Consider the following 21,765-nt stretch of genomic DNA (forward strand, 5'->3'; position numbering starts at 1 on the left):
AGCAGCTTTCCTTGGTGTGATGAAGAAAGGGAAGCGCTTGGCTATATAGCACTGGGGGCAAATGGGATACACCGGAAGACACACCGGAAGTTGACTTCCGTGAGTGACGTTTTGTTGCTGGGACAGGTTTGGTTGGCTAACGGTTTGCCCTCGCTCTCTGCCAGCCCTTGCGCAGGTACATGTTTGGGCTGAGAGTAGATGCTTGCACGTGACTCTGGAACGCACTAGGTTGGAACAGAGTAGGACTCCGGAGCCAAGAGCTGGCGCCTTATTCAGTCACTCCTCCGGCGGGTTCCCTATTGTCCCCGTGGCAGGCGTGGCAGCATGATCATATCTTCCATTACATTTCCTTATAATCTGGACATTAATCGGAGCTCAACAAGTGTAATGCGAACCCACACAATGGACCTATAACAAACCTCAGACCTCCTTGTCGTCACAGGTTACAGGGCATAATCCCATGTAAGAGCTTGTTTACTTATATGCAATACACAGGTTTTCCTTGATTCAATGGACTGTGTTACAACAACCTAGCAATTTACATGTTCTTCCTGATTATCTGGTAATTAAACCCAGTAACTACAAACATACTATAATTATCGTGTAACCGACCATCTGGATGGAGAGATGGAAATAACTATGTATTTACGCTATAGCTGTATGATAATTATGACGTAATGGAATGATCAGCCATGAACAAGGGGAAAGATTTGCAAGAGGTAGGATCATGTTTTCACGTGGATCAAGCAGTAATTCTGGCATTAATTTTCTAGAAACAGCCAGAGATACAAGGCAACTTGGCTGATGAATCCCATTTGGATGGAGACACTGAAGACATAAAGACCAACCAATAAGGAACAGATACCCAAGCAGGAAGTAAATGTGCCCACTCATTTATTTGGATCTTGTTTGCACTTCATTGGATAACACTAAGGATTTGTTTGTTTGAATTGCTCTTCATTTGCATTGGAATCATCAGTGCCTGTCTGTAAATGGTAATGTGTTTGAATATGGTTACTATGTTTTACAGATCTCACATTCATTGAGGAAGTCAGGTGTTCAACCACAGAAAGTTTGAATATAATAGCATTTGTGCTATTGTAAACTTGCAAAAAGGCACTGACATTTTTGGGTAGAACCACAAATAGTATTACCAGAGAATGAGCCCAACTTGAAGCCTTACTATACTTTGGCTGTGATGCAGGCATATGGGGCATGGAGCAGGGGAAAGAGAAAATAGTGTACAGAGTATGAAAGTGAAAGTGTTAGTGGCTCAGTTGTGTTGGATTCTTTGCCACCCCATGGACTGTAGCCCGCCAGGCTCCTCTGTCCATGGAATTCTCCAGGCAAGAATACTGCAGTGGGTAGCCATTCCCTTCTCCAGGGGATCTTCCCAACCCAGGGATCAAACCTGGGTCTCCTGCATTGCAGGCAGATTCCTTACTATTTGAGGCACATGTGTATATATATATGTATGTGGGATTCCCAGGTGGCACAGTGGTAAAGAGTCTGCCTGCCAGTGCAGGAAACACAAGAGACTTGAGTGTGATCCCTGGGTCAGGGAGATTCCCCTGGAGAAGGAAATGACAACCCACTCCAGTATTCTTGCTTGGGAAATTTCATGGACAGAGGAGCCTGGTGAGCTACAGTCCCTGGGATCGCAAAGAGTTGGACATGACTGAGCACACACACACACATGTATGTATGTAGTAGTATAAGGAACATATGGCCACTAGCAGCAAAGTAAACTATACCTGCAATAATAATGCAATGGGATTGTATCATGGAAGCTTTTAGGTTACAAAACTATCATGTTTCTGTGGAGTCCAGGATGCTGTCAAGGTGTAGTGATCATTTCACAAAGCACTAAGGAGGAAAATAATATCATCAATTAAATAACAGGCAGCATTTTAGCATTGGGATTTTGAAATTAAATAGGTTGGAAGAATTTTTGTATACATATTTACATATGATTTTAATCCCATATTCCTTTTGGGTAAACATAAAGAAGAATCCCTCGTGGCTTGATGGTAAAGAATCTGCCAGCCAAAGCACGAGACTCAGGTTTGAGTCTTCTGTCGGCAGATCCCCTGAAGAAGGAAATGGTTACCCACTCCAGTATTCTTGCCTGGGAAATCCCATGGACAGAGGAGCCTGGCGGGCTACAGTTAATAGGGTTGCAAAAGAGTGAACACGATTTAGCAACTAAAACAACAACAAAAGGAGAATCCATGGATAAGGCACTTCTAAGGACTACATGGAGACCCAACCAGTCCATTCCAAAGGAGATCAGCCCTGGGTGTTCTTTGGAAGGAATGATGCTAAAGCTGAAACTCCAGTACTTTGGCCACCTCATGGGAAGAGTTGACTCATTGGAAAAGACTCTGATGCTGGGAGGGATTGGGAGCAGGAGGAAAAGGGGACAACAGAGGATGAGATGGCTGGATGGCATCACCGACTCGATGGACGTGAGTTTGAGTGAACTCCAGGAGATGGTGATGGACAGGGAGGCCTGGCGTGCTGTGATTCATGGGGTTGCAGAGTCGAACACGACCGAGCGACTGAACTGAACTGAACTGAAAGTGTCTTCAACACATAAAGGTCTGACATTTTTATTGCTCTTTGACTTTGAGACTTCAGCCTCTATGTTCTTCATACAACATTGTTCTCTGCCATCAGGCACATTGGTGACTCAGCATTTTATTAAAAGGTGGATGGCTATTGTCTTCTGGCTTTTTTTCCGGGCAGCTACACCCATTCTGCAAATTATACAGCATTATTGATGGCTTAAATGTTTGTGATGGTTTGAAATTTTATTCACTATTCTCACTGAATAAGATTTTGAAAGGTTTATTCTCTGCAAATATTTGTGTGCACACTATGTGAATATGAGAAATCTAGTAAAACAAAATGGTCTTTAAAAAAAATCACAGTGACTTAAACTAAGATTCCTTCACTATGAGTCAGGCAACAAAGTCTTGATTGAAATGGATTATTATAAATAAATATTATGTAGGATTTGCATTTTTAATATTATGAATTAACTCAGTATTTTACTAGTATAATTCTTTCACATCTTGTTCATATCTTATTATTGGTCACAATAAGTCTATTTCTGTTAAGTTTTTGTAGAGACAAGGAACTTTACCAAGCCCAACTAAACTTCTATCTCCCTGATGAGTAAGATTTGGCTTCTTTTCTTCTTGCCTACTTCAATTGGTCAAGAGTATCCCAGGGCCTTCCCAGAAATGACTAGGATAAATGAAAGTAAAAGGTGAAGATTACCACTAAATGTACCTATTTAGATAGGATTTTTTTGGTTAAAAGTTAAAAATTAACTAAAGAAAGATTAAACAAAAAAGAATCATTTGTTAAGTGTTTAGGATGTTGTTGGTTTGTGTTGTTTTTTCTTAATTCTTGTCTAATTAATTGTCTAACATCTAATTCTTGTCCACTAAAAATACCCAGTTGTCCTTTGGGGAATTCTTCCTCCCATATCAGTAGCATGGTTTTGGAGGAATAGACTCCACCTTCTGCCCCAAGGGAGAGTCCTGATTGGTTCAATCCAAACAGTATATCTTATCTCCTTGTCCATTGGTTCAGAAATGGGCATGTGGCCTAATCTGGGCCAATGAGTGTGAATCCTAGAACATGAATAGGGCAAAGGATTCTCTCTTCCTTTGGATAGCATTGTTTATGGTGTGAGGTCTGGAACTACTGCAGCCATTTTGTACCACCACAGAAAAGCCTAGAACTGGAAAGGGCCCTGTGGTTTCCGAGAATGAATTCTAATCACAAAACATGGGAGAGAGAGACAGAGAGAAGCTGGGTCCTTGGTCAGCAACCAAACCAGTCAAGAATCACTCCTGGACTTTTTAGCTACATGACTGACACTCAGTAATACTTTTATCATATTAGGTCACTTTATATAAGTTTTCTTTTACTTACAGCAAAAATAAAAAAACTTTTACTCTCTATAGAGCTCTATCATGGAATCAAAGCCCAGGAATGGAATAGGGGCCCAGGAAGTGACTGGCAATAGGAACTCTAATCTGCATCTCTAATGCTTCCTGTATGCAGGCTACATCACTCTCCCTTCTCACAGGAGCACCCCACCAGTACCTTCTGGTCAACACATTTAGTTGCTGTGTCTTATTAGCAGTTCAGCATTCCCAGGAGGGAGATGTTAATTGGACCAGCTTAGGTCAGAGGTTGACCTTTGATCCAAAACCTCTGGTTAGAACGTCAGGGTCAGAAAGCATGAAAATGACATACAGTCAACCCTGAGGGTGGGAAGACAGTTCTGAGAGGAAGAGGCACGGGGTGGGGGTGGTGATTGGAAGACACTCAGGCATCCCAGGAAGTGTCCACTCTAAGTGGCCTCTGGGAAGTCTCCTCAAATCTAGGAATTACTGTTTCTTCCTGTAAAATGCAGCTACTAAACCAAAGGGCTTAAAAAAAATTTATTATTGTAGTTTATTTAGAGATTATAATATGGGGTTAGCCAAAAAAGTCGTTTGGGTTTTCTCATAATATCTACTGAAAAACCCAAATGAACTTTTGGCCAACTCAATACTAAGTGAAGTAAGCCAGATAGAAAAACACAAATATCCTATGATATCACTTATATGTAGAATCTAAAACAATGATACTAATGAACTTATGTACAAAATTGAAAGAGACCCATGGATAGAGAGAACAAACTTATGGTTACCAAAGGGGAAAGCGTAGGGATTAGGAAGGAGGGATTGGGAGTTTGAGGTTACCATATACCAAAGGGCTTTCTTTTCTTTTTTTTTTTACCTTGCCATTCATTAAAAAAAAAAATATTTAGTTTTAATTGAAGGATGATTGCTTTTCAATATTGTATTGGTTTCTGCCATACATGGACACGAATCAACCATAGCTATACATATGTCCCCTTCCTCTTGAACCTCCCTCCCTCCTCCCACTCCATCCCACCCGGCTAGGCTGTCACCAGGCAGCACTTTGAGCTCCCTGAGGCACACAGCAAATTGCCACCATGTATTTTACATATGGGAGTGTATATGTTTCCATGCTGAGCCTTGAGGTGGGGGTGTGAATATTGGAGACAGGGCCCATTTCAGTGGGCTCTGGGCCTGGGGAAACCTGCAGACATGACAGCATAAGCCTCACAAACATAAGCAAACATTTAATAAGGTATGTTACCACAGGTATCCTCCCAGGTGGCACAGTGGTAAAGAACACGCCTACTAATGCAGGAGACATAGGAGACATGTGTTCCATCCCTGGGTTGGGAAGATCCCCTGGAGGAGGAAATGGCAACCCACTCCAGCATTCTTGCCTGGAGACTCCCATGGACAGAGGAGCCTGGTGGGCCACAGTCCATGGGGCTGCAAAAGAGCTGGACACAACTGAAGCAACTTCACACACATGCACACATGCTTTCACAATCTTTTTTTTTTTTTTTCCTGAACACCTATAATACTTGGTTATAAAAGTATCATCACAGTAGCTTTTATCTTATAGCCTAGTTTCAGTTCAGTTCAGTTCAGTCGCTCAGTCGTGTCCTACTCCTTGCAACCCCATGAATCGCAGCATGCCAGGCCTTCCTGTCCATCACCAATTCCCGGAGTTCTCTCAGACTCATGTCCATCGAGTCAGTGATGCCATCCAGCCATCTCATCCTCTGTCGGCCCCTTCTCCTCCTGCCCCCAATCCCTCCCAGCATCAGAGTCTTTTCCAATGAGTCAACTCTTCGCATGAGGTGGCCAAAGTACTGGAGTTTCAGCTTTAGCATCATTCCTTCCAAAGAAATCCCAGGGCTGATCTCTTGCAGAATGGACTGGTTGGATCTCCTTGCAGTCCAAGGGACTCTCAAGAGTCTTCTCCAACACCACACTTCAAAAGCATCAATTCTTCGGTGCTCAGCCTTCTTCACACTCCAACTCTCACATCCATACATGACCACAGGAAAAACCATAGCCTTGACTAGATGGACCTTTGTTGGCAAAGTAATGTCTCTGCTGTTGAATATGCTATCTAGGTTGGTCATAACTTTTCTTCCAAGGAGTAAGTGTCTTTTAATTTCATGGCTGCAGTCACCATCTGCAGTGATTTTGGAGCCCAAAAAAGTAAAGTCTGACACTGTTTGCACTGTTTCCCCATCTATTTTCCATGAAGTGATGGGACCAGATGCCATGATCTTCATTTTCTGAATGTTGAGCTTTAAGGCAACTTTTTCACTCTCCACTTTCACTTTCATCAAGAGGCTTTTGAGTTCCTCTTCACTTTCTGCCATAAGGGTGGTGTCATCTGCATATCTGAGGTTATTGATATTTCTCCCGGCAATCTTGATTCCAGCTTGTGCTTCTTCCAGTCCAGCGTTTCTCACGATGTACTCTGCATATAAGTTAAATAAGCAGGGTGACAATATATAGTCTTGACGTACTCCTTTTCCTATTTGGAACCAGTCTGTTGTTCCATGTCCAGTTCTAACTGTTGCTTCCTGACCTGCATACAAATTTCTCAAGAGGCAGATCAGGTGGTCTGGTACTCCCATCTCTTTCAAAATTTTCCAGTTTATTGTGATCCACACAGTCAAAGGCTTTGGCATAGTCAATAAAGCAGAAATAGATGTTTTTCTGGAACTCTCTTGCTTTTTCCATGACTCAGTGGATGTTGGCCATTTGGTCTCTGGTTCCTCTGCCTTTTTTAAAACCAGCTTGAACATCTGGAAGTTCACAGTTCACATATTGCTGAAGCCTGGCTTGGAGAATTTTGAGCATTACTTTACTAGCGTGTGAGATGAGTGCAATCGTGTGGTAGTCTGAGCATTCTTTGGCATTGCCTTTCTTTGGGATTGGAATGAAAACTGACTTTTCCAGTCCTGTGGCCACTGCTGAGTTTTCCAAATTTGCTGGCATATTGAGTGCAGCACTTTCACAGCATCATCTTTCAGGATTTGGAATAGCTCAACTGGAATTCCATCACCTCCACTAGCTTTGTTCATAGTGATGCTTTCTAAGGCTCACTTGACTTCACATTCCAGGATGTCTGGCTCTAGGTCAGTGATCACACCATCGTGATTATATGGGTCGTGAAGATCTTTTTTGTACAGTTCTTCTGTGTATTCTTGCCATCTCTTCTTAATATCTTCTGCTTCTGTTAGGTCCATACCATTTCTGTCCTTTATCGAGCCCATCTTTGCATGAAATGTTCCCTTGGTATCTCTAATTTTCTTGAAGAGATCTCTAGTCTTTCCCATTCTGTTGTTTTCCTCTATTTCTTTGCATTGATGGCGGAGGAAGGCTTTCTTATCTCTCCTTGCTACTTTTTGGAACTCTGCATTCAGATGCTTATATCTTTCCTTTTCCTGTTTGTTTTTCACTTCTGTTCTTTTCACAGCTATTTGTAAGGCCTCCCCAGACAGCCATTTTGCTTGTTTGCATTTCTTTTCCATGGGGATGGTCTTGATCCCTGTCTCCTGTACAATGTCATGAACCTCATTCCATAGTTCATCAGGCACTCTATCAGATCTAGGCCCTTAAATCTATTTCTCACTTCCACTGTATAATCATAAGGGATTTGATTTAGGTCATACCTGAATGGTCTAGTGGTTTTCTCTACTTTCTTCAATTTCAGTCTGAATTTGGCAATAAGGAGTTCATGATCTGAGCCACAGTCAGCTCCTGGTCTTGTTTTTGCTGACTGTATAGAGCTTCTCCATCTTCGGCTGCAAAGAATATAATCAATCTGATTTTGGTGTTGACCATCTGGTGATGTCCATGTATAGAGTCTTCTCTTGTGTTGTTGGAAGAGGGTGTTTGTTATGACCAGTGCATTTTCTTGGCAAAACTCTATTAGTCTTTGCCCTGCTTCATTCCGTATTCCAAGGCCAAATTTGCCTGTCCAGGTGTTTCTTGACTTCCTACTTTTGCATTCCAGTCTCCTATAATGAAAAGGACATCCTTTTTGGGTGTTAGTTCTAAAAGATCTTGTAGGTGTTCATAGAACTGTTCAACTTCAGCTTCTTCTGCGTTACTGGTTGGGGCTTAGTCTTGGATTACTGTGATATTGAATGGTTTGCCTTGGAAATGAACAGAGATCATTCTGTCGTTTTTGAGATTGCGTCCAAGTACTGTGTTTCGGACTCTTTTGCTGACCATGATGGCTACTCCATTTCTTCTGAGGGATTCCTGCCGCAGTAGTAGATACAATGGTGATCTGAGTTAAATTCACCCATTCCAGTCCATTTGAGTTCGCTGATTCCTAGAATGTCGACATTCACTCTTGCCATCTCCTGTTTGACCACTTCCAATTTGCCTTGATTCATGGACCTGACATTCCAGGTTCCTATGCAATATTGCTCTTTACAGCATCAGACCTTGCTTCTATCACCAGTCACATCCACAGCTGGGTATTGATTTTACTTTGGCTCCATCCCTTCATTCTTTCTGGAGTCATTTCTCCACTGATCTCCAGTAGCATATTGGGCACATACTGACCTGGGGAGTTCCTCTTTCAGTATCCTATCATTTTGCCTTTTCATCCTGTTCATGGGGTTCTCAAGGCAAGAATACTGAAGTGGTTACTTAGAATTTATTCCTCACATAACATATTTTGAGGTTGCTCATAATAAGAAGCACATGGTTTTTAATTGAACATTTAAAAATCATATTAAAGTATGAGAAGTAGGAGAAGGGAGGAGATAATTTTGCCATGAATTTTATGCAATATAGTCACAGTGCTTTAAAATTAAACTTATCCTTGAGCTTCCTGGCAGCCAGATAATAAATGGTAAGAAGATTTTTTGTATGAGTTCTCTTTGCCTGATAAGAGATTCAGGAAAGAGTATAAACTGGTGGCTTGTCAGGCTTCAAGTTTTCATTGTTTAACTGTAAAAGCTTTCAAATCAGGAGCATTCACTAGGAAATGCAGCCTTACTTTAAGATGACAAGATATGGCTACTCCATGTTCAAATCTTTCAAGTTCAACAAGCAGGAGGAAGTGAGGAATAGTTGCCCCTTGACATCAGCAGGCAGCCTCCTGTTGGCCACGCTTCCGACCATTCTCCAGAATTCATTCCCTTCATCACCTGTTTGGCCCCTGTTGTTGCTGTGTTTAGTCACTCAGTCGTGTCAGACTCTTTGCGACCCCATGGACTGCAGCACACCAGGCTTTCCTGTCCTTCACCATTTCCCAGAGCTTGCTCAAACTCCTGTCCGTTGATTAGTGACACCATCCAACTATCTCATCCTCTGTCATCCCCTTCTCCTCCTGCCTTCCAATCTTTTCCAGTATCGGGGTCTTTTCTAATGAGTTGGCTCTTTGCATCAGGTGGCCAAAGTATTAGAGCTTCAGCTTCAGCTTCAGCATCAGTCCTTCTAATGAATAGTCAGGATGGATTTCCTTTAAGATTGACTTATTTGATCTCTTTGCTGTCCAAGGGACTCTCAAGAGTCTTCTCCAACACAACACCTCAAAAGCATCAATTCTTCAGCATTTAGCCTTCTTTATGGTCCAACTCTCACATCCATACATGACTACTGGAAAAACCATAGCTTTTACTAGATGGACCTTTGTCGGCAAAGTAATATCTCTCTGCTTTTTAATACACTGTCTAGATTAGTCATAGCTTTTCTTCCAGTGAGTGAGCGTCTTTTAATTTCATGGCTGCAGTCACCATCTGCAGTGATTTTGGAGCCCAAGAAAATAAAGTCAGTCTTTATTTCACCCCTGTAGGTGCCTGAAATAAGTGGTCTAGGTGAGCATCTTCCGTATACACACAATCTTTGGTCTATTCTACCCATTGAAGCCAGCATGGTCTTGTTGATGCAAACATTGAATCACATTGCTCCTCTGCTCACAGCCAATTCAGCGGTCCCTGTCACCCTCCCAGTAAATGCCAATGCCCTTAAAATGACCTTGTCTTGGACTCTGTCCCTTTTTCTCACTCCTCCAACTTAGTTCTTTCTGTGCCTCGAACCCATGAAGTACACTCCTGCCTCTGGGCCTTTGCACATGCTCTGTGGGCTGCCTGGAACACTCTGTCCTGCAAGGCTGCCAGCTCAGGGGTGTGCTCCACTGGCACCTTATCAGTGAGCCTTTCCCTTGACTCCCTCACATAAAATAACCCTCTTCCCTACCCCAGATCTGCTTCACTTTTCTCCACAGCGCTAATTTTTATGTGACCTATTTCTATTTCATATTCATTTTCTGTTTCCACAGACAGACATGTGAATTCTATAGGGGGTGAGAGTGGGGGAGATTTCTTGTTTGTTCACTGTTGTATGCCCACCACTGGAGCAGTGCCTGGCACACAGAAGACCCTGAATATGGTGTGAATGGAGGAAAGTCTGAGAAGGCTCAACATTTATATGTGAGACACACCATACACAATCTTCCCGAATAAAGATATCTTTATATAAACATAAAGCTTAGAGATGCAAAGGTCCATTGTTTTATCTTTGCCTGTAAAGATACAATACTATAAAGATGGTGATATTTATATGTATAGCATTTCCAGATTGAAGGCCAAACAATGGCCAGTAGTCATAGAGGCAAGAACAATGGGAAAGCTGTTTACAGTTTCTTTGCCAGGCACACTGTTTCTGGGAGCTCCTTTTTTTTTTTTTTCTTAAATAAGTACTATTAACCCTTGTGTGATTGTTTGACTCTTTCTAGAATTAGTCACAGTTGGCCAACTTTTCTATGTTTGACAGGTTAGGATCTAAATGTGAGATACTCAGATTTACACATGGCCCTTAGAAAAGGAGAGGCAACTGGGAAACAGACCCAGGCAGCCCGGCTCTTCTCCTCAGCTGCATCTCCTCTAGGCCGGCCGGGTAGGGACCATCTGGACAGCAAGGGCTCAGCTTATTCCATCAAGAATCCACATAGGGACTTTCCTGGTGGCTCAGTGGTTAAGAATCCAAGTGCTGATGCAGGAAACATGGGTTTGATCCCTGGTCCAGGAAGATCTCACATACCACAGAGCAACTAAGCCTGTGTGCTACAACTACTGAGCCTGTGGACTACAGCCTGGGGATCTCAGCTACTGAGCTGGTATGCCCTGGAGCCTGAGCTCCACAACAAGAGAAATCACCGCAATGAGAAGCTCTCCCACAGCAATGAAGAGTAGCCCCAGCTCGCCACAACTAGAGAAAAGCCCGTGCAGCAATGAAGACCCAGCAGAAACAAAAATAAAAGTCCACATAGACCTACTATGAATCCATCCAGTGAGTCTCCAGGGCCCTGAGCCCAGGCCATCCATTCCCCCACCCCAATCCCAAGCTGACAGAAGATCTTCTGAGCCCAGAGAAGTCTGACCTGAACTCTTATTGAGTGAGACATGCATTCTTCCTCTAAACAGCGCTGGCCCTGGCACTTTTCTGGGGCAAAGCCACTGCTGTCAGGATTTGAGCCCACTTCCTGATCTGGAGATCGGGCTTCCCTACTGGCTCAGAGAGTAAAGAATCTGCCTGCAATTCAGGAGACCTGAGTTCGAACCCTGGGTTGGGAAGATCCCCTGAAGAAGGGCATGGCAACCCACTCCAGTATTCTTGCCTGGAGAATCCGATGGACAGAGGAGCCTGGAGGGCTGCAGCCCATGCAGTTGCAAAGAGTCGGACACAACTAAGCAACTAAGCACGGCACTGCACCTGATCTGGTGAAGCTTTTTCATGATATACATCCCAATATGGGCTTATTTCAAATGCTTCAGCTTCCAATTGCAGATGAAATAGGTGAGGATTGGTCTGCAGAGCCAAATGGGCTTCCCTGGTGGCTCAGCCATAAAGAATCCACTTGCGATGCAGGAGACCCAGGTTTGATCCCTTGGTGTGGAAGATCCTCTGGAGGAGGGCATGGCAACCCACTCCAGTACTCTTGCCTGGAGAATCCCATGGACTGAGGCGCCTGGCAGACTACAGTCCAGAGGGTCGCAAGGAGTGGGACACGACTGAAGTGACTTAACCCACAGCACGTGGAGCCCACTGGGGACTGCTTTGCTGGCCTTGCTGCTCCTGGCAGCTTGCCTTTCTTTCCCTAAATTCGTCGTCCCTTCTCACCCACTGCCAGAGACCTCCAGGTAGCTCACTCATCTCCCACCTCCCAGTCCTCAGTCCCTCCAGATGAAGGAGCAAGAGGGGGTCTTTCTAGCTGTGAGTCTGCCTTCCACTGCAGAGAAATCTGAGGTGTACTGGAGAGTGGAGTTGGTTATTTCATCCCTGAACCCCAGAAGAACCTTCTGCTGAGTGGAGGGGGCAAGTTTCTTTTCCTCCCTTAAAAAACCACTTCCGGAGGCAAGCTTCAGGAGAAAAGGAAAAGCAGATGTCAGCCCGTGACATAGAATAATCGCTTCACTCAGTGCTTGTATTTTCCTACCAATTTTGTATTTTTCAAAAAGGACAATAAAACAATTGTACTCTCGGCTAATTAATGACAAGCTGGTAAAAGCATCTCCTCATTGTCCCATTTATTTCTCCATTTCTCCCAGTTAACAGTCCTGTCTCTGAAATGAATCAATGTCGTTTACACAATGCTGTCACCCCATTGTTCCTTTATCATTCTCCATTTTCATAAATCGGGGTGTTAATCCCTTAATGGCTTTTCTCAGTGCTTAAAAAAAAGGTGGGGGGCGGGGGCGGTGGGTGTAGGGGGAAGAGAAGGAAACAGGGGGAAAAAAAAAAAAAACGCCCAGCCTTGCTAATCCTCCAGTAGACAATGCATGTTTACATAGGCGGCCCTGCAGCGTGTTTACTCAAAAAAGCGGGTCTGGTTGCAGATTCAGCCCCTTCTGTTTGTTGGCTAAATGGGAGGCCCTTCGCTCCCAGGGATCTGCCTTTTCCCCAGGTAGAGCCCGCCTCTGCTCCGGCTCCAGGTTCCTTGCTGTATCTTGGATGAGGCCTCTGACCTTTGCCCTGAAGGCCCAGGAAGGCCTTGCATGTGAGGCACAGGATGGGAAAAGATGAAGTAGGGAGATGGTCCTTCCTCGACTTCCCAATTCACAATCCCAGTGACTTCTTATTCTCCTTTCACGGGAGCAGCAGTTCTTAACATGGGGTTCCTAGACAGCAGGGTTAGCATCACCAGGGAACTTGTTAAAAATGCAGATCATCAGATCCCCCTCAACCTGCTGAATCTGAAACTCTCGGTAAGGGTTCAGCAACTGTGTTTTAACAAATCCTCTGGGGGATTTCTGATGCACCTTTGAAATGTGAGAACCACTGTACTTGGGAATTTAATTCAAAGGTTAAAAGGTAAATAAGTGAAAATAAAGATCATTTTATACAACAAACATTGGCTGACTTATGGTGCCGGTTTGGTAAGACTTTGGAGTCCAAGCATTGATTGAATCAGAGTGGGAACAAGTCTCCAAGAAGATTGCAGTCTACTGAGTGGGCTCCCTATATGTTAGAGCCCTGCCCAGTCTTCCTTTTAAATTCTCAGGTCCTTGCACTGGCATAAAGTTCTGGGTCATCAAAATCATTACCATTATCATCATCATTCTCATCATCAAGGGGGGCAGGAGTGAGTTAAGAGCCTTGCCTCAGTTTCCTCTGCAGGAATCAGGATTTCATCAGAATCTCATGTTCCATCATCCTGTCTGAGCTCTTGTTCTAGGCAAGGCCTTTCTGGGGTTCAGTGTTAAATCAGAAGGTCTCTCCCCTCCAAGAGCTCTCTGTCCAGTGAGGACACAAATAACTTGCACAAAAAACTTACAAAGCCCCCAGATGTGCTTTGATAGCCCTTTTGGAATTTGCAAAGGCTGCATGATCAGCCTGGCAGGTGGTGGTGGGGGGGATGGTGGGGATGGTGGGGATAGTGGTGGTGGTGGTGGTGATGAAGTGGCAGAGGCAGTGTTGATGGTAATAGGGGTGATGGTGGTGGTGGAGACAGTGGCGGTGGTGATGAAGGTGGTGACTGTGGTAATGTGGTGGTGATGTTGATGGTGGGGAAGGTGGTGGTGGTGATTAAGATGGTGGTGGTGGGGTAGCAGCCTGCAAAGAGAACAGCCTTAATTTTAACCTTCCAGTCTGAGGTAAAATCCTTCAGTTAGACTTGGGGGAATGAATATACAAATCGGAATGAGAGCAATTTATACAGAATAGAAAGATTTGAACAGTATGAAAGTGAAAATGGCTCAGTCGAGTCTGACTCTTTGTGACCTCATGGACTATACAGTCCATGGAATTCTCCAGGCCAGAATACTGGAGTGGGTAGCCTTTCCCTTCTCCAGGGGATCTTCCCAACCCAGGGATCGAACCCAGGTCTCCCATACTGCAGGTGGATTCTTTGCCAGCTGAGTCACAAAGGAAGCCCAAGAATACTGGAGTGGGTAGCCTATCCCTTCTCCAGTGGATCTTCCTGACCCAGGAATCGAACCAGGGCCTCCTGAACTGTAGGCAGATTCTTTACCAACTGAGCTATCAGGGAAGCCCTTATAAACTGTTAAACTTAAAACTAATAAAGCTGTTAAAGCAGTTTGCTATGGGTGGTTACAATGGAAAGGTGAATTGCTGAGAATTTCAGGGTTGTAACCCAACTGTCCAGCCTTGGGTATGAGGTTCAAGGATTTAGAATAACTGAGAAAAGCCTGTGGATTTTAGGTTTATTGGTTAGAATCTGACTCACACTAGTTTAAACCATAAAAGGAATTTATTGGTTTCTATGCTGGCATTGTCCAAAAGAGTTCATGGAGTTTCAGGCATAGCTAGATCCAGAAACTCAGTCAACTTTTCAGAACAGTGTATGTTGGCCTTGCTTTCTTCTTTCTGAGCTTCAGTTCCAGAAAGACTCTCCCTAGTTGATGGCAAAGAATGCCACTGGCAACTTTAAGCTTATTGAATCTTTATGACTAAAATTCTAGAGAAACGTGGGCATGTTCCCACAATGGTCCCAGAAAGACTTTCCTTGGCACAGCTTCCACTGCATGACTCCCAGAATCAGTCACTTTGATTCATGTCCAAGCCAAATGACCAGACCTGGATAATTAATATAGGACAAGAGTGGGGTGGCCCAGTGAACCCCATTTGAATAGCATGACTGAGAGTGGAAGAGGGAAGGGTCATTTCTAAAGGAACTTCGCAGGGTTTTCTTCCAGAAAAGCAGCAGTGGATTTGGCCCAGCAAGAAAGAAAAATGTGACTTGAGCAAACAGCTAAGGACAGTTGAGTAAAAATAATTGAGCTATTACTAAAATTATGTCTATAAATGCACAGAAAAAAATAAAAGACAAAGAATGATCACCAACCAAAGAGTTGGAATTTGTTATCCATGATGGGCTCACAAGTGATGTTTATCTGCCTTTCTTTAGGCTGGGTGGCCACAGAACATGATCAGAGGCAGACATACTTACAAGTGAATCCTGGCTCTCCTGCTTCAAAGTAGAGAACTCAGGCTGAGCATCTTTATTCTGCTCAGCTTGAGTCAGTATCTGTAGAATAGATCTCCCCACTCCTTCCTGACACTCACTGATTTCACATAGAGTGGTGGATATCACCATCACCATCATCATTTTTGCCTCTCTTGGCTGCTTATAATGCAAAGGTATTACTTTATAAGAACCAAAAGCTTCTTCCTTCTTCTAACATGCCTTCACTATTCTACTGTCTTTATTAGTATAACTTTACCATCCCATGAATTCTCTTGCCCAGTCAATTAAACTTACTATTCATTATAGGAGTAGTCCATGAAGTTTCAGTAGAAAGCCTCCAACAACACTTTATTCCCCCAAGATTCTTTGAAATCATACCATCAAGATCATCATCTTGATGTTTTCATCAATGGATAACATGGTTCTTACCCAATTCGAACCAATTCCCCCTCCTGCTGCTTTGAAAACCTTCCTTAAACCAGAGTACAGAATCTTGGTAAAAACGACCTTGCCTTTCCCTCTTTAAGATGCTACCCAAGCTCTGTTAACATGGTGCTTTCCATCTCAGCAATCAATAGACTCAGCTTTGTCTTATCAACAGGTTGTTACTGAAAATTAGGGAGCCGGCATTGGACAGCTATAATAAAATACTACGGGACTATATAGCTATACTTTTGCATGCCCTTATTCAGAGGGCCTGTGGAGGTGTCTACCACTGCAGGAAACTTTACCCTTCTTCCTTTAAGAAATGGAAGTAGCTAGGTGTATTGGGAAACACATTGCCTCAGAGTCTTGAGGCAATTTTATTGTTTGGATTATTATAGTTTTAAATGATCTACTTCTTTGTGGTCATTAGTTTAATGTCTTTCTTCCTGCCAAAACGACAACTCCATGAAGGCCAATATTGTGTCTTATTCATCATTTGTCTCCAGTATCTAGAAAAGTGTTTGGCATGTCGTAAGTACAGAATTTGTTGACTGAATGGATGGCTGAGTGAATGAGTGGGAGAAAGGATCTAGGTGATAGGCTGGATCTGCTACTCAAGTGTTGTGTGTTTTTGGGCAAGCCCATTCTCTTTCTGGGCCTCAGTTTCCCCATATGTGCAATATTGGATGAGTTGACACCTGGAATCCACATCTACACTTATCAGCAATTATGGTTCTATTAATAAAGTCAGAAGGAGCAACTCAGGCCAGGTAAGAAGGTTGGTGATTGATGATTGCCCTTCTGGAGGCCTGAGGTTGACAGCCCTGGGGTTCGTAGTAAGTAACTTCAAATTCTCAGGTCTGGTTCTGGTTCCAACCCCTGAGACCAGGGAGGATGAACAGAGGTTGGGATGTATCCTGTTTATCAGCCACTGTATTCACATCAAGTCTGGTTTTCTCCTGGGGTCTGGGTAGGTGGGTGTGAACTCTGTAAGCAGGCCTTAGCTACTTGTATACAGGGAGAGAGTGTTTGGCCCCCTTTTCTTGTTTTTCTTCTGGTCATGTCAGTTGTCCTCAATCCTCAGCATAGCCTGCTTGGGGGAATGGAATGCTAACAGCTTTTCACACTTCCTTGGAGATTAAAATGTCTCATCTCCCTCCAGAAACATTTACAATTATGACCTCCCAGTATGGAATACAAGACTGGACTCAGTTCTAACCTTCTAAGTGATTCTTGAAAATACCTGTTGTGTGACCTTGGACAATCTATGTCACCTTTCTACTGCTTGGTTGTCTTGTCTGCAAAATGGACAATGCTGGTAGTTGACCCACTGGTTTGCTGAGAGATTAAATGAGTCACTGTAAGAAAATACTAAGATGAATATACTAGGTTTCATGGCTGCCAGCCATTACTATCATCCCAGAAAGTGTCTGGTGTATCCCAACTCTATGTCCGGTGTGCGTTTGAATATGACTCAGAAAAAAAAAAAAAAGAGAGAGAGAGAGAGACTGTACTATATACAGACAACCACTGGGATGGAACTCAAAGACATTATGCAGGTGAAAGAAGACAGTCTCCAAAGGAGGAGCACTATATCATTCCATTTATATGACATTCCCAGAAGACAGGGAAAAAAAGTGATGTAGATCAGATCAGTGCTTGATGGGGATTAGGGATTAGGAGCTGGGAGAAGATTTGACTTTTTGAAAAACAGCAGGAGACTTAGGTATGATAGTGCTATTCTGTATCCCAACCATGTTGGTGGCTACAGGAATCTGTGTATGTGTTAAATGTCTTAAAACTGTGAACCTCCCAAAGTTAATTTTTGATAATTTTGTTTGGCTTTTCAGCCATGCTGAACTGAATGTGGGATCTTGGTTCCCCGACCAGGGATTGAACCCATGCCCTCTGCAGTGGAAGCACACCAGACTACCAGAGAAATCCCCGTGTGGTAAGTTTTTAAAATGTTGGGGCTGGATAAATTGCCTTTCTCCTACCTTCTTTCTCCTGGTATAAGAAAAAAGATAACATTTCTTTAGGTGCTCTGGAAAGCAGAAAGCACAGCACACAATGCCTCAGAGTAGAGAAAGAAGCTGGGATGTTTGAAACCTGCTTCCACCTGTTCCTGGTCTCTTGTGAAAAGGCCCAGGCAAATGACAACTCAAGATCAGTACCTGGGCGTAGGGGAGAGCTATTTAGAATGCCAGTAAGCTATTTAAAGACATTTAAATGTGTCATTTCCTAGTTATTCTGAGGTGTAGTTATAATTGCTGTTCTTTCCAAATAAATCCTTCAGATTAAATGGATATCGAGTGTGTAAATTCAACACTTGCTCACGGCACACGAACCTTGTCAAAGTTCAGGGTGAGTCAGTCTAGATGAACAGGAGGAAGTTGGCAGAGATTGTTTCAGTCTTAACACTATCATTTGAGGCTGATGTTGAAAGCTTACATTTAAGGGAGAGAAAACTCAGGCCAGATAAGGCAGCCTGGGGCAACACTTAGGAGTCAGGAATCTTGACTTGGCAACAAAGTTATATCATTTAGGGGGAGTTCCTCCCCTTCTCAGGCTTGCTTTTGCCACCTGCTCTCTGGCGGTGGTATGGGTTGAACTTGATCGTCTTTAAGGCTTATGGCTGAGACCCCCTCCCTTCTTTTTGTTTCCCAGGGGATACATGCTACCTCTTCTTGTCAGCATTTGCCTGTATGTAGCCTGAATTCATGGGCTTCCCTGATGGCTCAGCGGTAAAGAATCCACCTGCCAATGCAGGAGATGTGGATCCGATCTTTGACTTAGGAAGATCCCCTGGAGGAGGGCATGGCAGCTCACTCCAGTATTCTTGCCTGGAAAATCCCATGGACAGAGGAACTTGGCAGGCTACAGTCCATGGGGTCGCAAAAGAGTCGGACACGAGACTAAGCAACTAAACAACAACAGCATGCAACAACAGCCTGAGTTTGGAGGTCATCCTGCAGCTCCACCAAGGCAATTCTGATCAAGGCTGTCTTGAACTGGATGAGCGTCTTTTATCCCTCAGCCTGCCCCAAGGTGATTCTTTGAGCAAACTTGTGTATGATGCCAATGGGCTCCGCAGAGCATCCGAGAAACACGCCCAGAGGTGCCGTTAGGATGTGGGAGTTATGAGGTGAGCAGGAAGAAGCCAAAAAACCAGGGAGCCACTTGAGCAGAGAGTATAAACATAAATATCCCCGAGCAGGCCCCGGCACTGGGTTTTTTATGTTGATGTGCTAATCTGTTATCCACTAAGGGTTTATTTACGCCGTTTTGGTATTCCCTGCAATTCATTTATCTGCATAAGGAAGAGGCACTAACAGGACAGTTCCTCATGAACAAGCGTCCCTGTGTGATCCCCACTGCTGTTTATAATCCTTCATGCCCAGATCTATAATTCATGAGCCGATGGTCTGGTGGCAGTTTCCATAAAGGCCATGTGGGGCACCCAGTCGTTAAGGCTCGCACTGTCATGCATGGAATCAAAATCAGCCCACTCTCCTTCTATTCATCACGACGCCACCGACGTGTGGGCAATGATATTATCCAAATATTATTAAAACTTTGAACCCTGTCCCCATAAATTATGGCCGAATGGCTCCGTGGCCATTAGGAGAGGGGATGGATGGGCTTCAGTTGCCACCGAGTAATTATGTGCTTAAAAGGAAGCGTGGCTGCGCATTCCGCTAGTAAAACAGAGAGAAGCTGGGCTCGTTTGTTACTGCTGGGGTGTTCGAAGCCGGATCGCTCAGGCAGGTCAAGTCAACCTTACAGCAGGACAATTATCTGCCAAGAGAGACCAAACATCTGTTATTAAGTATGTACAGGCATCAAGGCAACATGCTAGAAATCTTGTCCACTTCAAACACTTGGCGTATTCCACACAACACCCCCCTCGCGTTTTGTTACTGCAGCCGTCAGCTTTGAAATATACCCTATCTTTCCTCCCCCGGCCCCTCGCTTTAATGTACCCTGCAGCTGCTAAAGATGGTGTTGTAACTTTAGAAGGACCTCGCTATCTTTCTCCAGCTCTTTAAGTAATAATCATAATTTTCATTGTGGTTTTTTTTTTCTCCTCAACTTTCTTTTGCATTGATTAATTATTCAAGGAGTATTGCTGGGCCAGAGATAACATGTGGGAACGTGCAAGGTCAGCCCGTGTTTAGATCAGAAGCCCCAATTCTCCCTTTGATTCCAGGATGCGCAGCAACTGGCAGGTTGGTATGGTACATGGGAAGAGAGATGGTTCTGTGCTGGGTGCAGGAAATGGGAAAGGGGGGGTGGGGTTCAGGCTTTCATGGTTCCCTGTTTATCTATTGTGGGGAACAAGGGAGAGGCACCCAAAAATCAGGTCAGAGGGAGTGGGGAGCAGGCTAGAAAACCAGGCTTCAGACCCAGAGAGTGGACAGAGCTGGGGATGGGCAAGATGGCAGCATGAGGGCAGTGGAGTGGTGGCGGGGGGGAACCCAGGGAGATAACATTGTAATCACTCCAGCTGAGAGCATTTCCAGACGAGAAAACTGGAGTTGCAATTTTCCTCTCATAAAGAGGTGAAGTATAATATCAAATAAGGAGAGTGGGGCCATGGTTTGTGGAGGAGGAAGGACAATATCTCCTTGTCTGCATGACGTAGTAATAACAGGCCAGATTCCTTTCTTCTCAAACAGAATAGAAGCTCCAGATCTTCTGGGGGCACTTACAATATGAACATCTTAAGGATATATGAAGTCTGGATTAGCTTCAAAGTAATCCAGGCTGGAAAGGGGATGGGCAGGGCTATAGATGAAACAAAAGGAGCCCTGCATTAATAATGGTTGAAGCCCAGTCATGGGTCCCGGGGGAGGGGGGTGGTTTATCAGATGATTCTCTACATTTTGATTATATCTAAAAATTTCCATAATAAAAAAAATACATGTCAAGTTTCAGAACTCCTTTCTGACGTGAGCCAGCGAACAACTTACCTTCTCAGGACTGAGGTCTATGGGAAGAAACCCAGAGTGGAAGACCGGTATTGTTGGTTGACTAACTAGTTTTTGGGACTCTGTACTCTTATCCAGCCCATGAAAACTTCTTCCATAAAATGCTGATGAAAATAATGTTTCATCACGCTCCCTCTCAGGCGTCCACAGGGCTTCCTATGCCCCCTGCACCAGCTGAAATTGATTCGCAATCTGCCATAAAATAGTCTAGCCCCACTTCTCAGGCCCAGTGTCTCATTCCCTTGGGGCTCTTCCCATGGGGAGCTCGGCAGGAGAGTTGGGTGGTGGCAGTGACAGAGGAGGAAAAGTGCATACAAGAGTGGTGGCACCAGGGGCATGCTGGGATTTCCCTTTTGTATGATCTTTCCCCTCCTGTAAGGGTGTTGGTTGCAGTGGCATGGCCTTTGACCCCTGGCCTCTCTTCCTGTGGTAGGTACTGGAAAGGAGACAGCTCTAGCGAGCTACTGATGTCACCATAGAGAAAAGGAGTAAAGACACACAGATGACCAGGATCCAGGACCCCTTCAAAAGCATGAGCAGCATTTTCCTTCTCAGAAAAGACTACATTGAACTTCTAATGGTTCTGCAGGAACAGGCCACACCAGGGAATAGGACAGGAGAGACGTCTGAGAACTAAATTTATTCATTGAATGAGGGCAAGTACTGGGGAGTCGTGGTAGATACCTGATATGTTTGAGGCAGAATCCATTCTGATTCTGAAAAAATCACCACACGTTTCCTTTGGAGAACCAGCCCTCTTCCCCTCCAAGTTCACAGGGAGTTAGTGGGAATTGACCTCACTCCCAAATCCCCATCCATTTCAGGGCCAGTCATTTTCCCAGGCATGCCACTGTGGTTGGTTTAGGGATGGTCATGTGACCCAACTCACATGGGTCAATGTGGCCAATGAGATTCAAGTCTGAGACTTTGGCTGAAACGCTAGATAAAGAACATGTTTAGCACGTTGGTGGCCATTTTTTATGGGAAG

At 44.1% G+C, this 21,765-nt stretch overlaps 1 protein-coding gene across 3 annotated transcripts in view; it reads left to right on the forward strand.

Annotated features, from left to right (window-relative positions):
- LOC101906490 (uncharacterized) overlaps positions 1-20,916 on the forward strand; it is a 102,857-nt gene extending 81,941 nt beyond the window's left edge. For 2 of the 3 annotated variants that reach the window (XR_009491298.1, XR_009491301.1), the window contains 2 exons: positions 17,637-17,737; positions 18,454-20,916. The gene's annotated coding sequence lies outside the window, so the exon portion shown is untranslated. Of the gene's footprint in view, positions 1-773; positions 996-2,008; positions 2,929-17,636; positions 17,738-18,453 lie in introns of those variants that run through there. The other variant, XR_003030333.2, reaches the window with a different exon arrangement.
- Positions 20,917-21,765: the final 849 nt, after the last annotated feature.

The sequence above is a fragment of the Bos taurus genome, chromosome 18 (assembly GCF_002263795.3).
Source record: "Bos taurus isolate L1 Dominette 01449 registration number 42190680 breed Hereford chromosome 18, ARS-UCD2.0, whole genome shotgun sequence".
Classification (NCBI taxonomy): Eukaryota; Metazoa; Chordata; class Mammalia; order Artiodactyla; family Bovidae; genus Bos; species Bos taurus.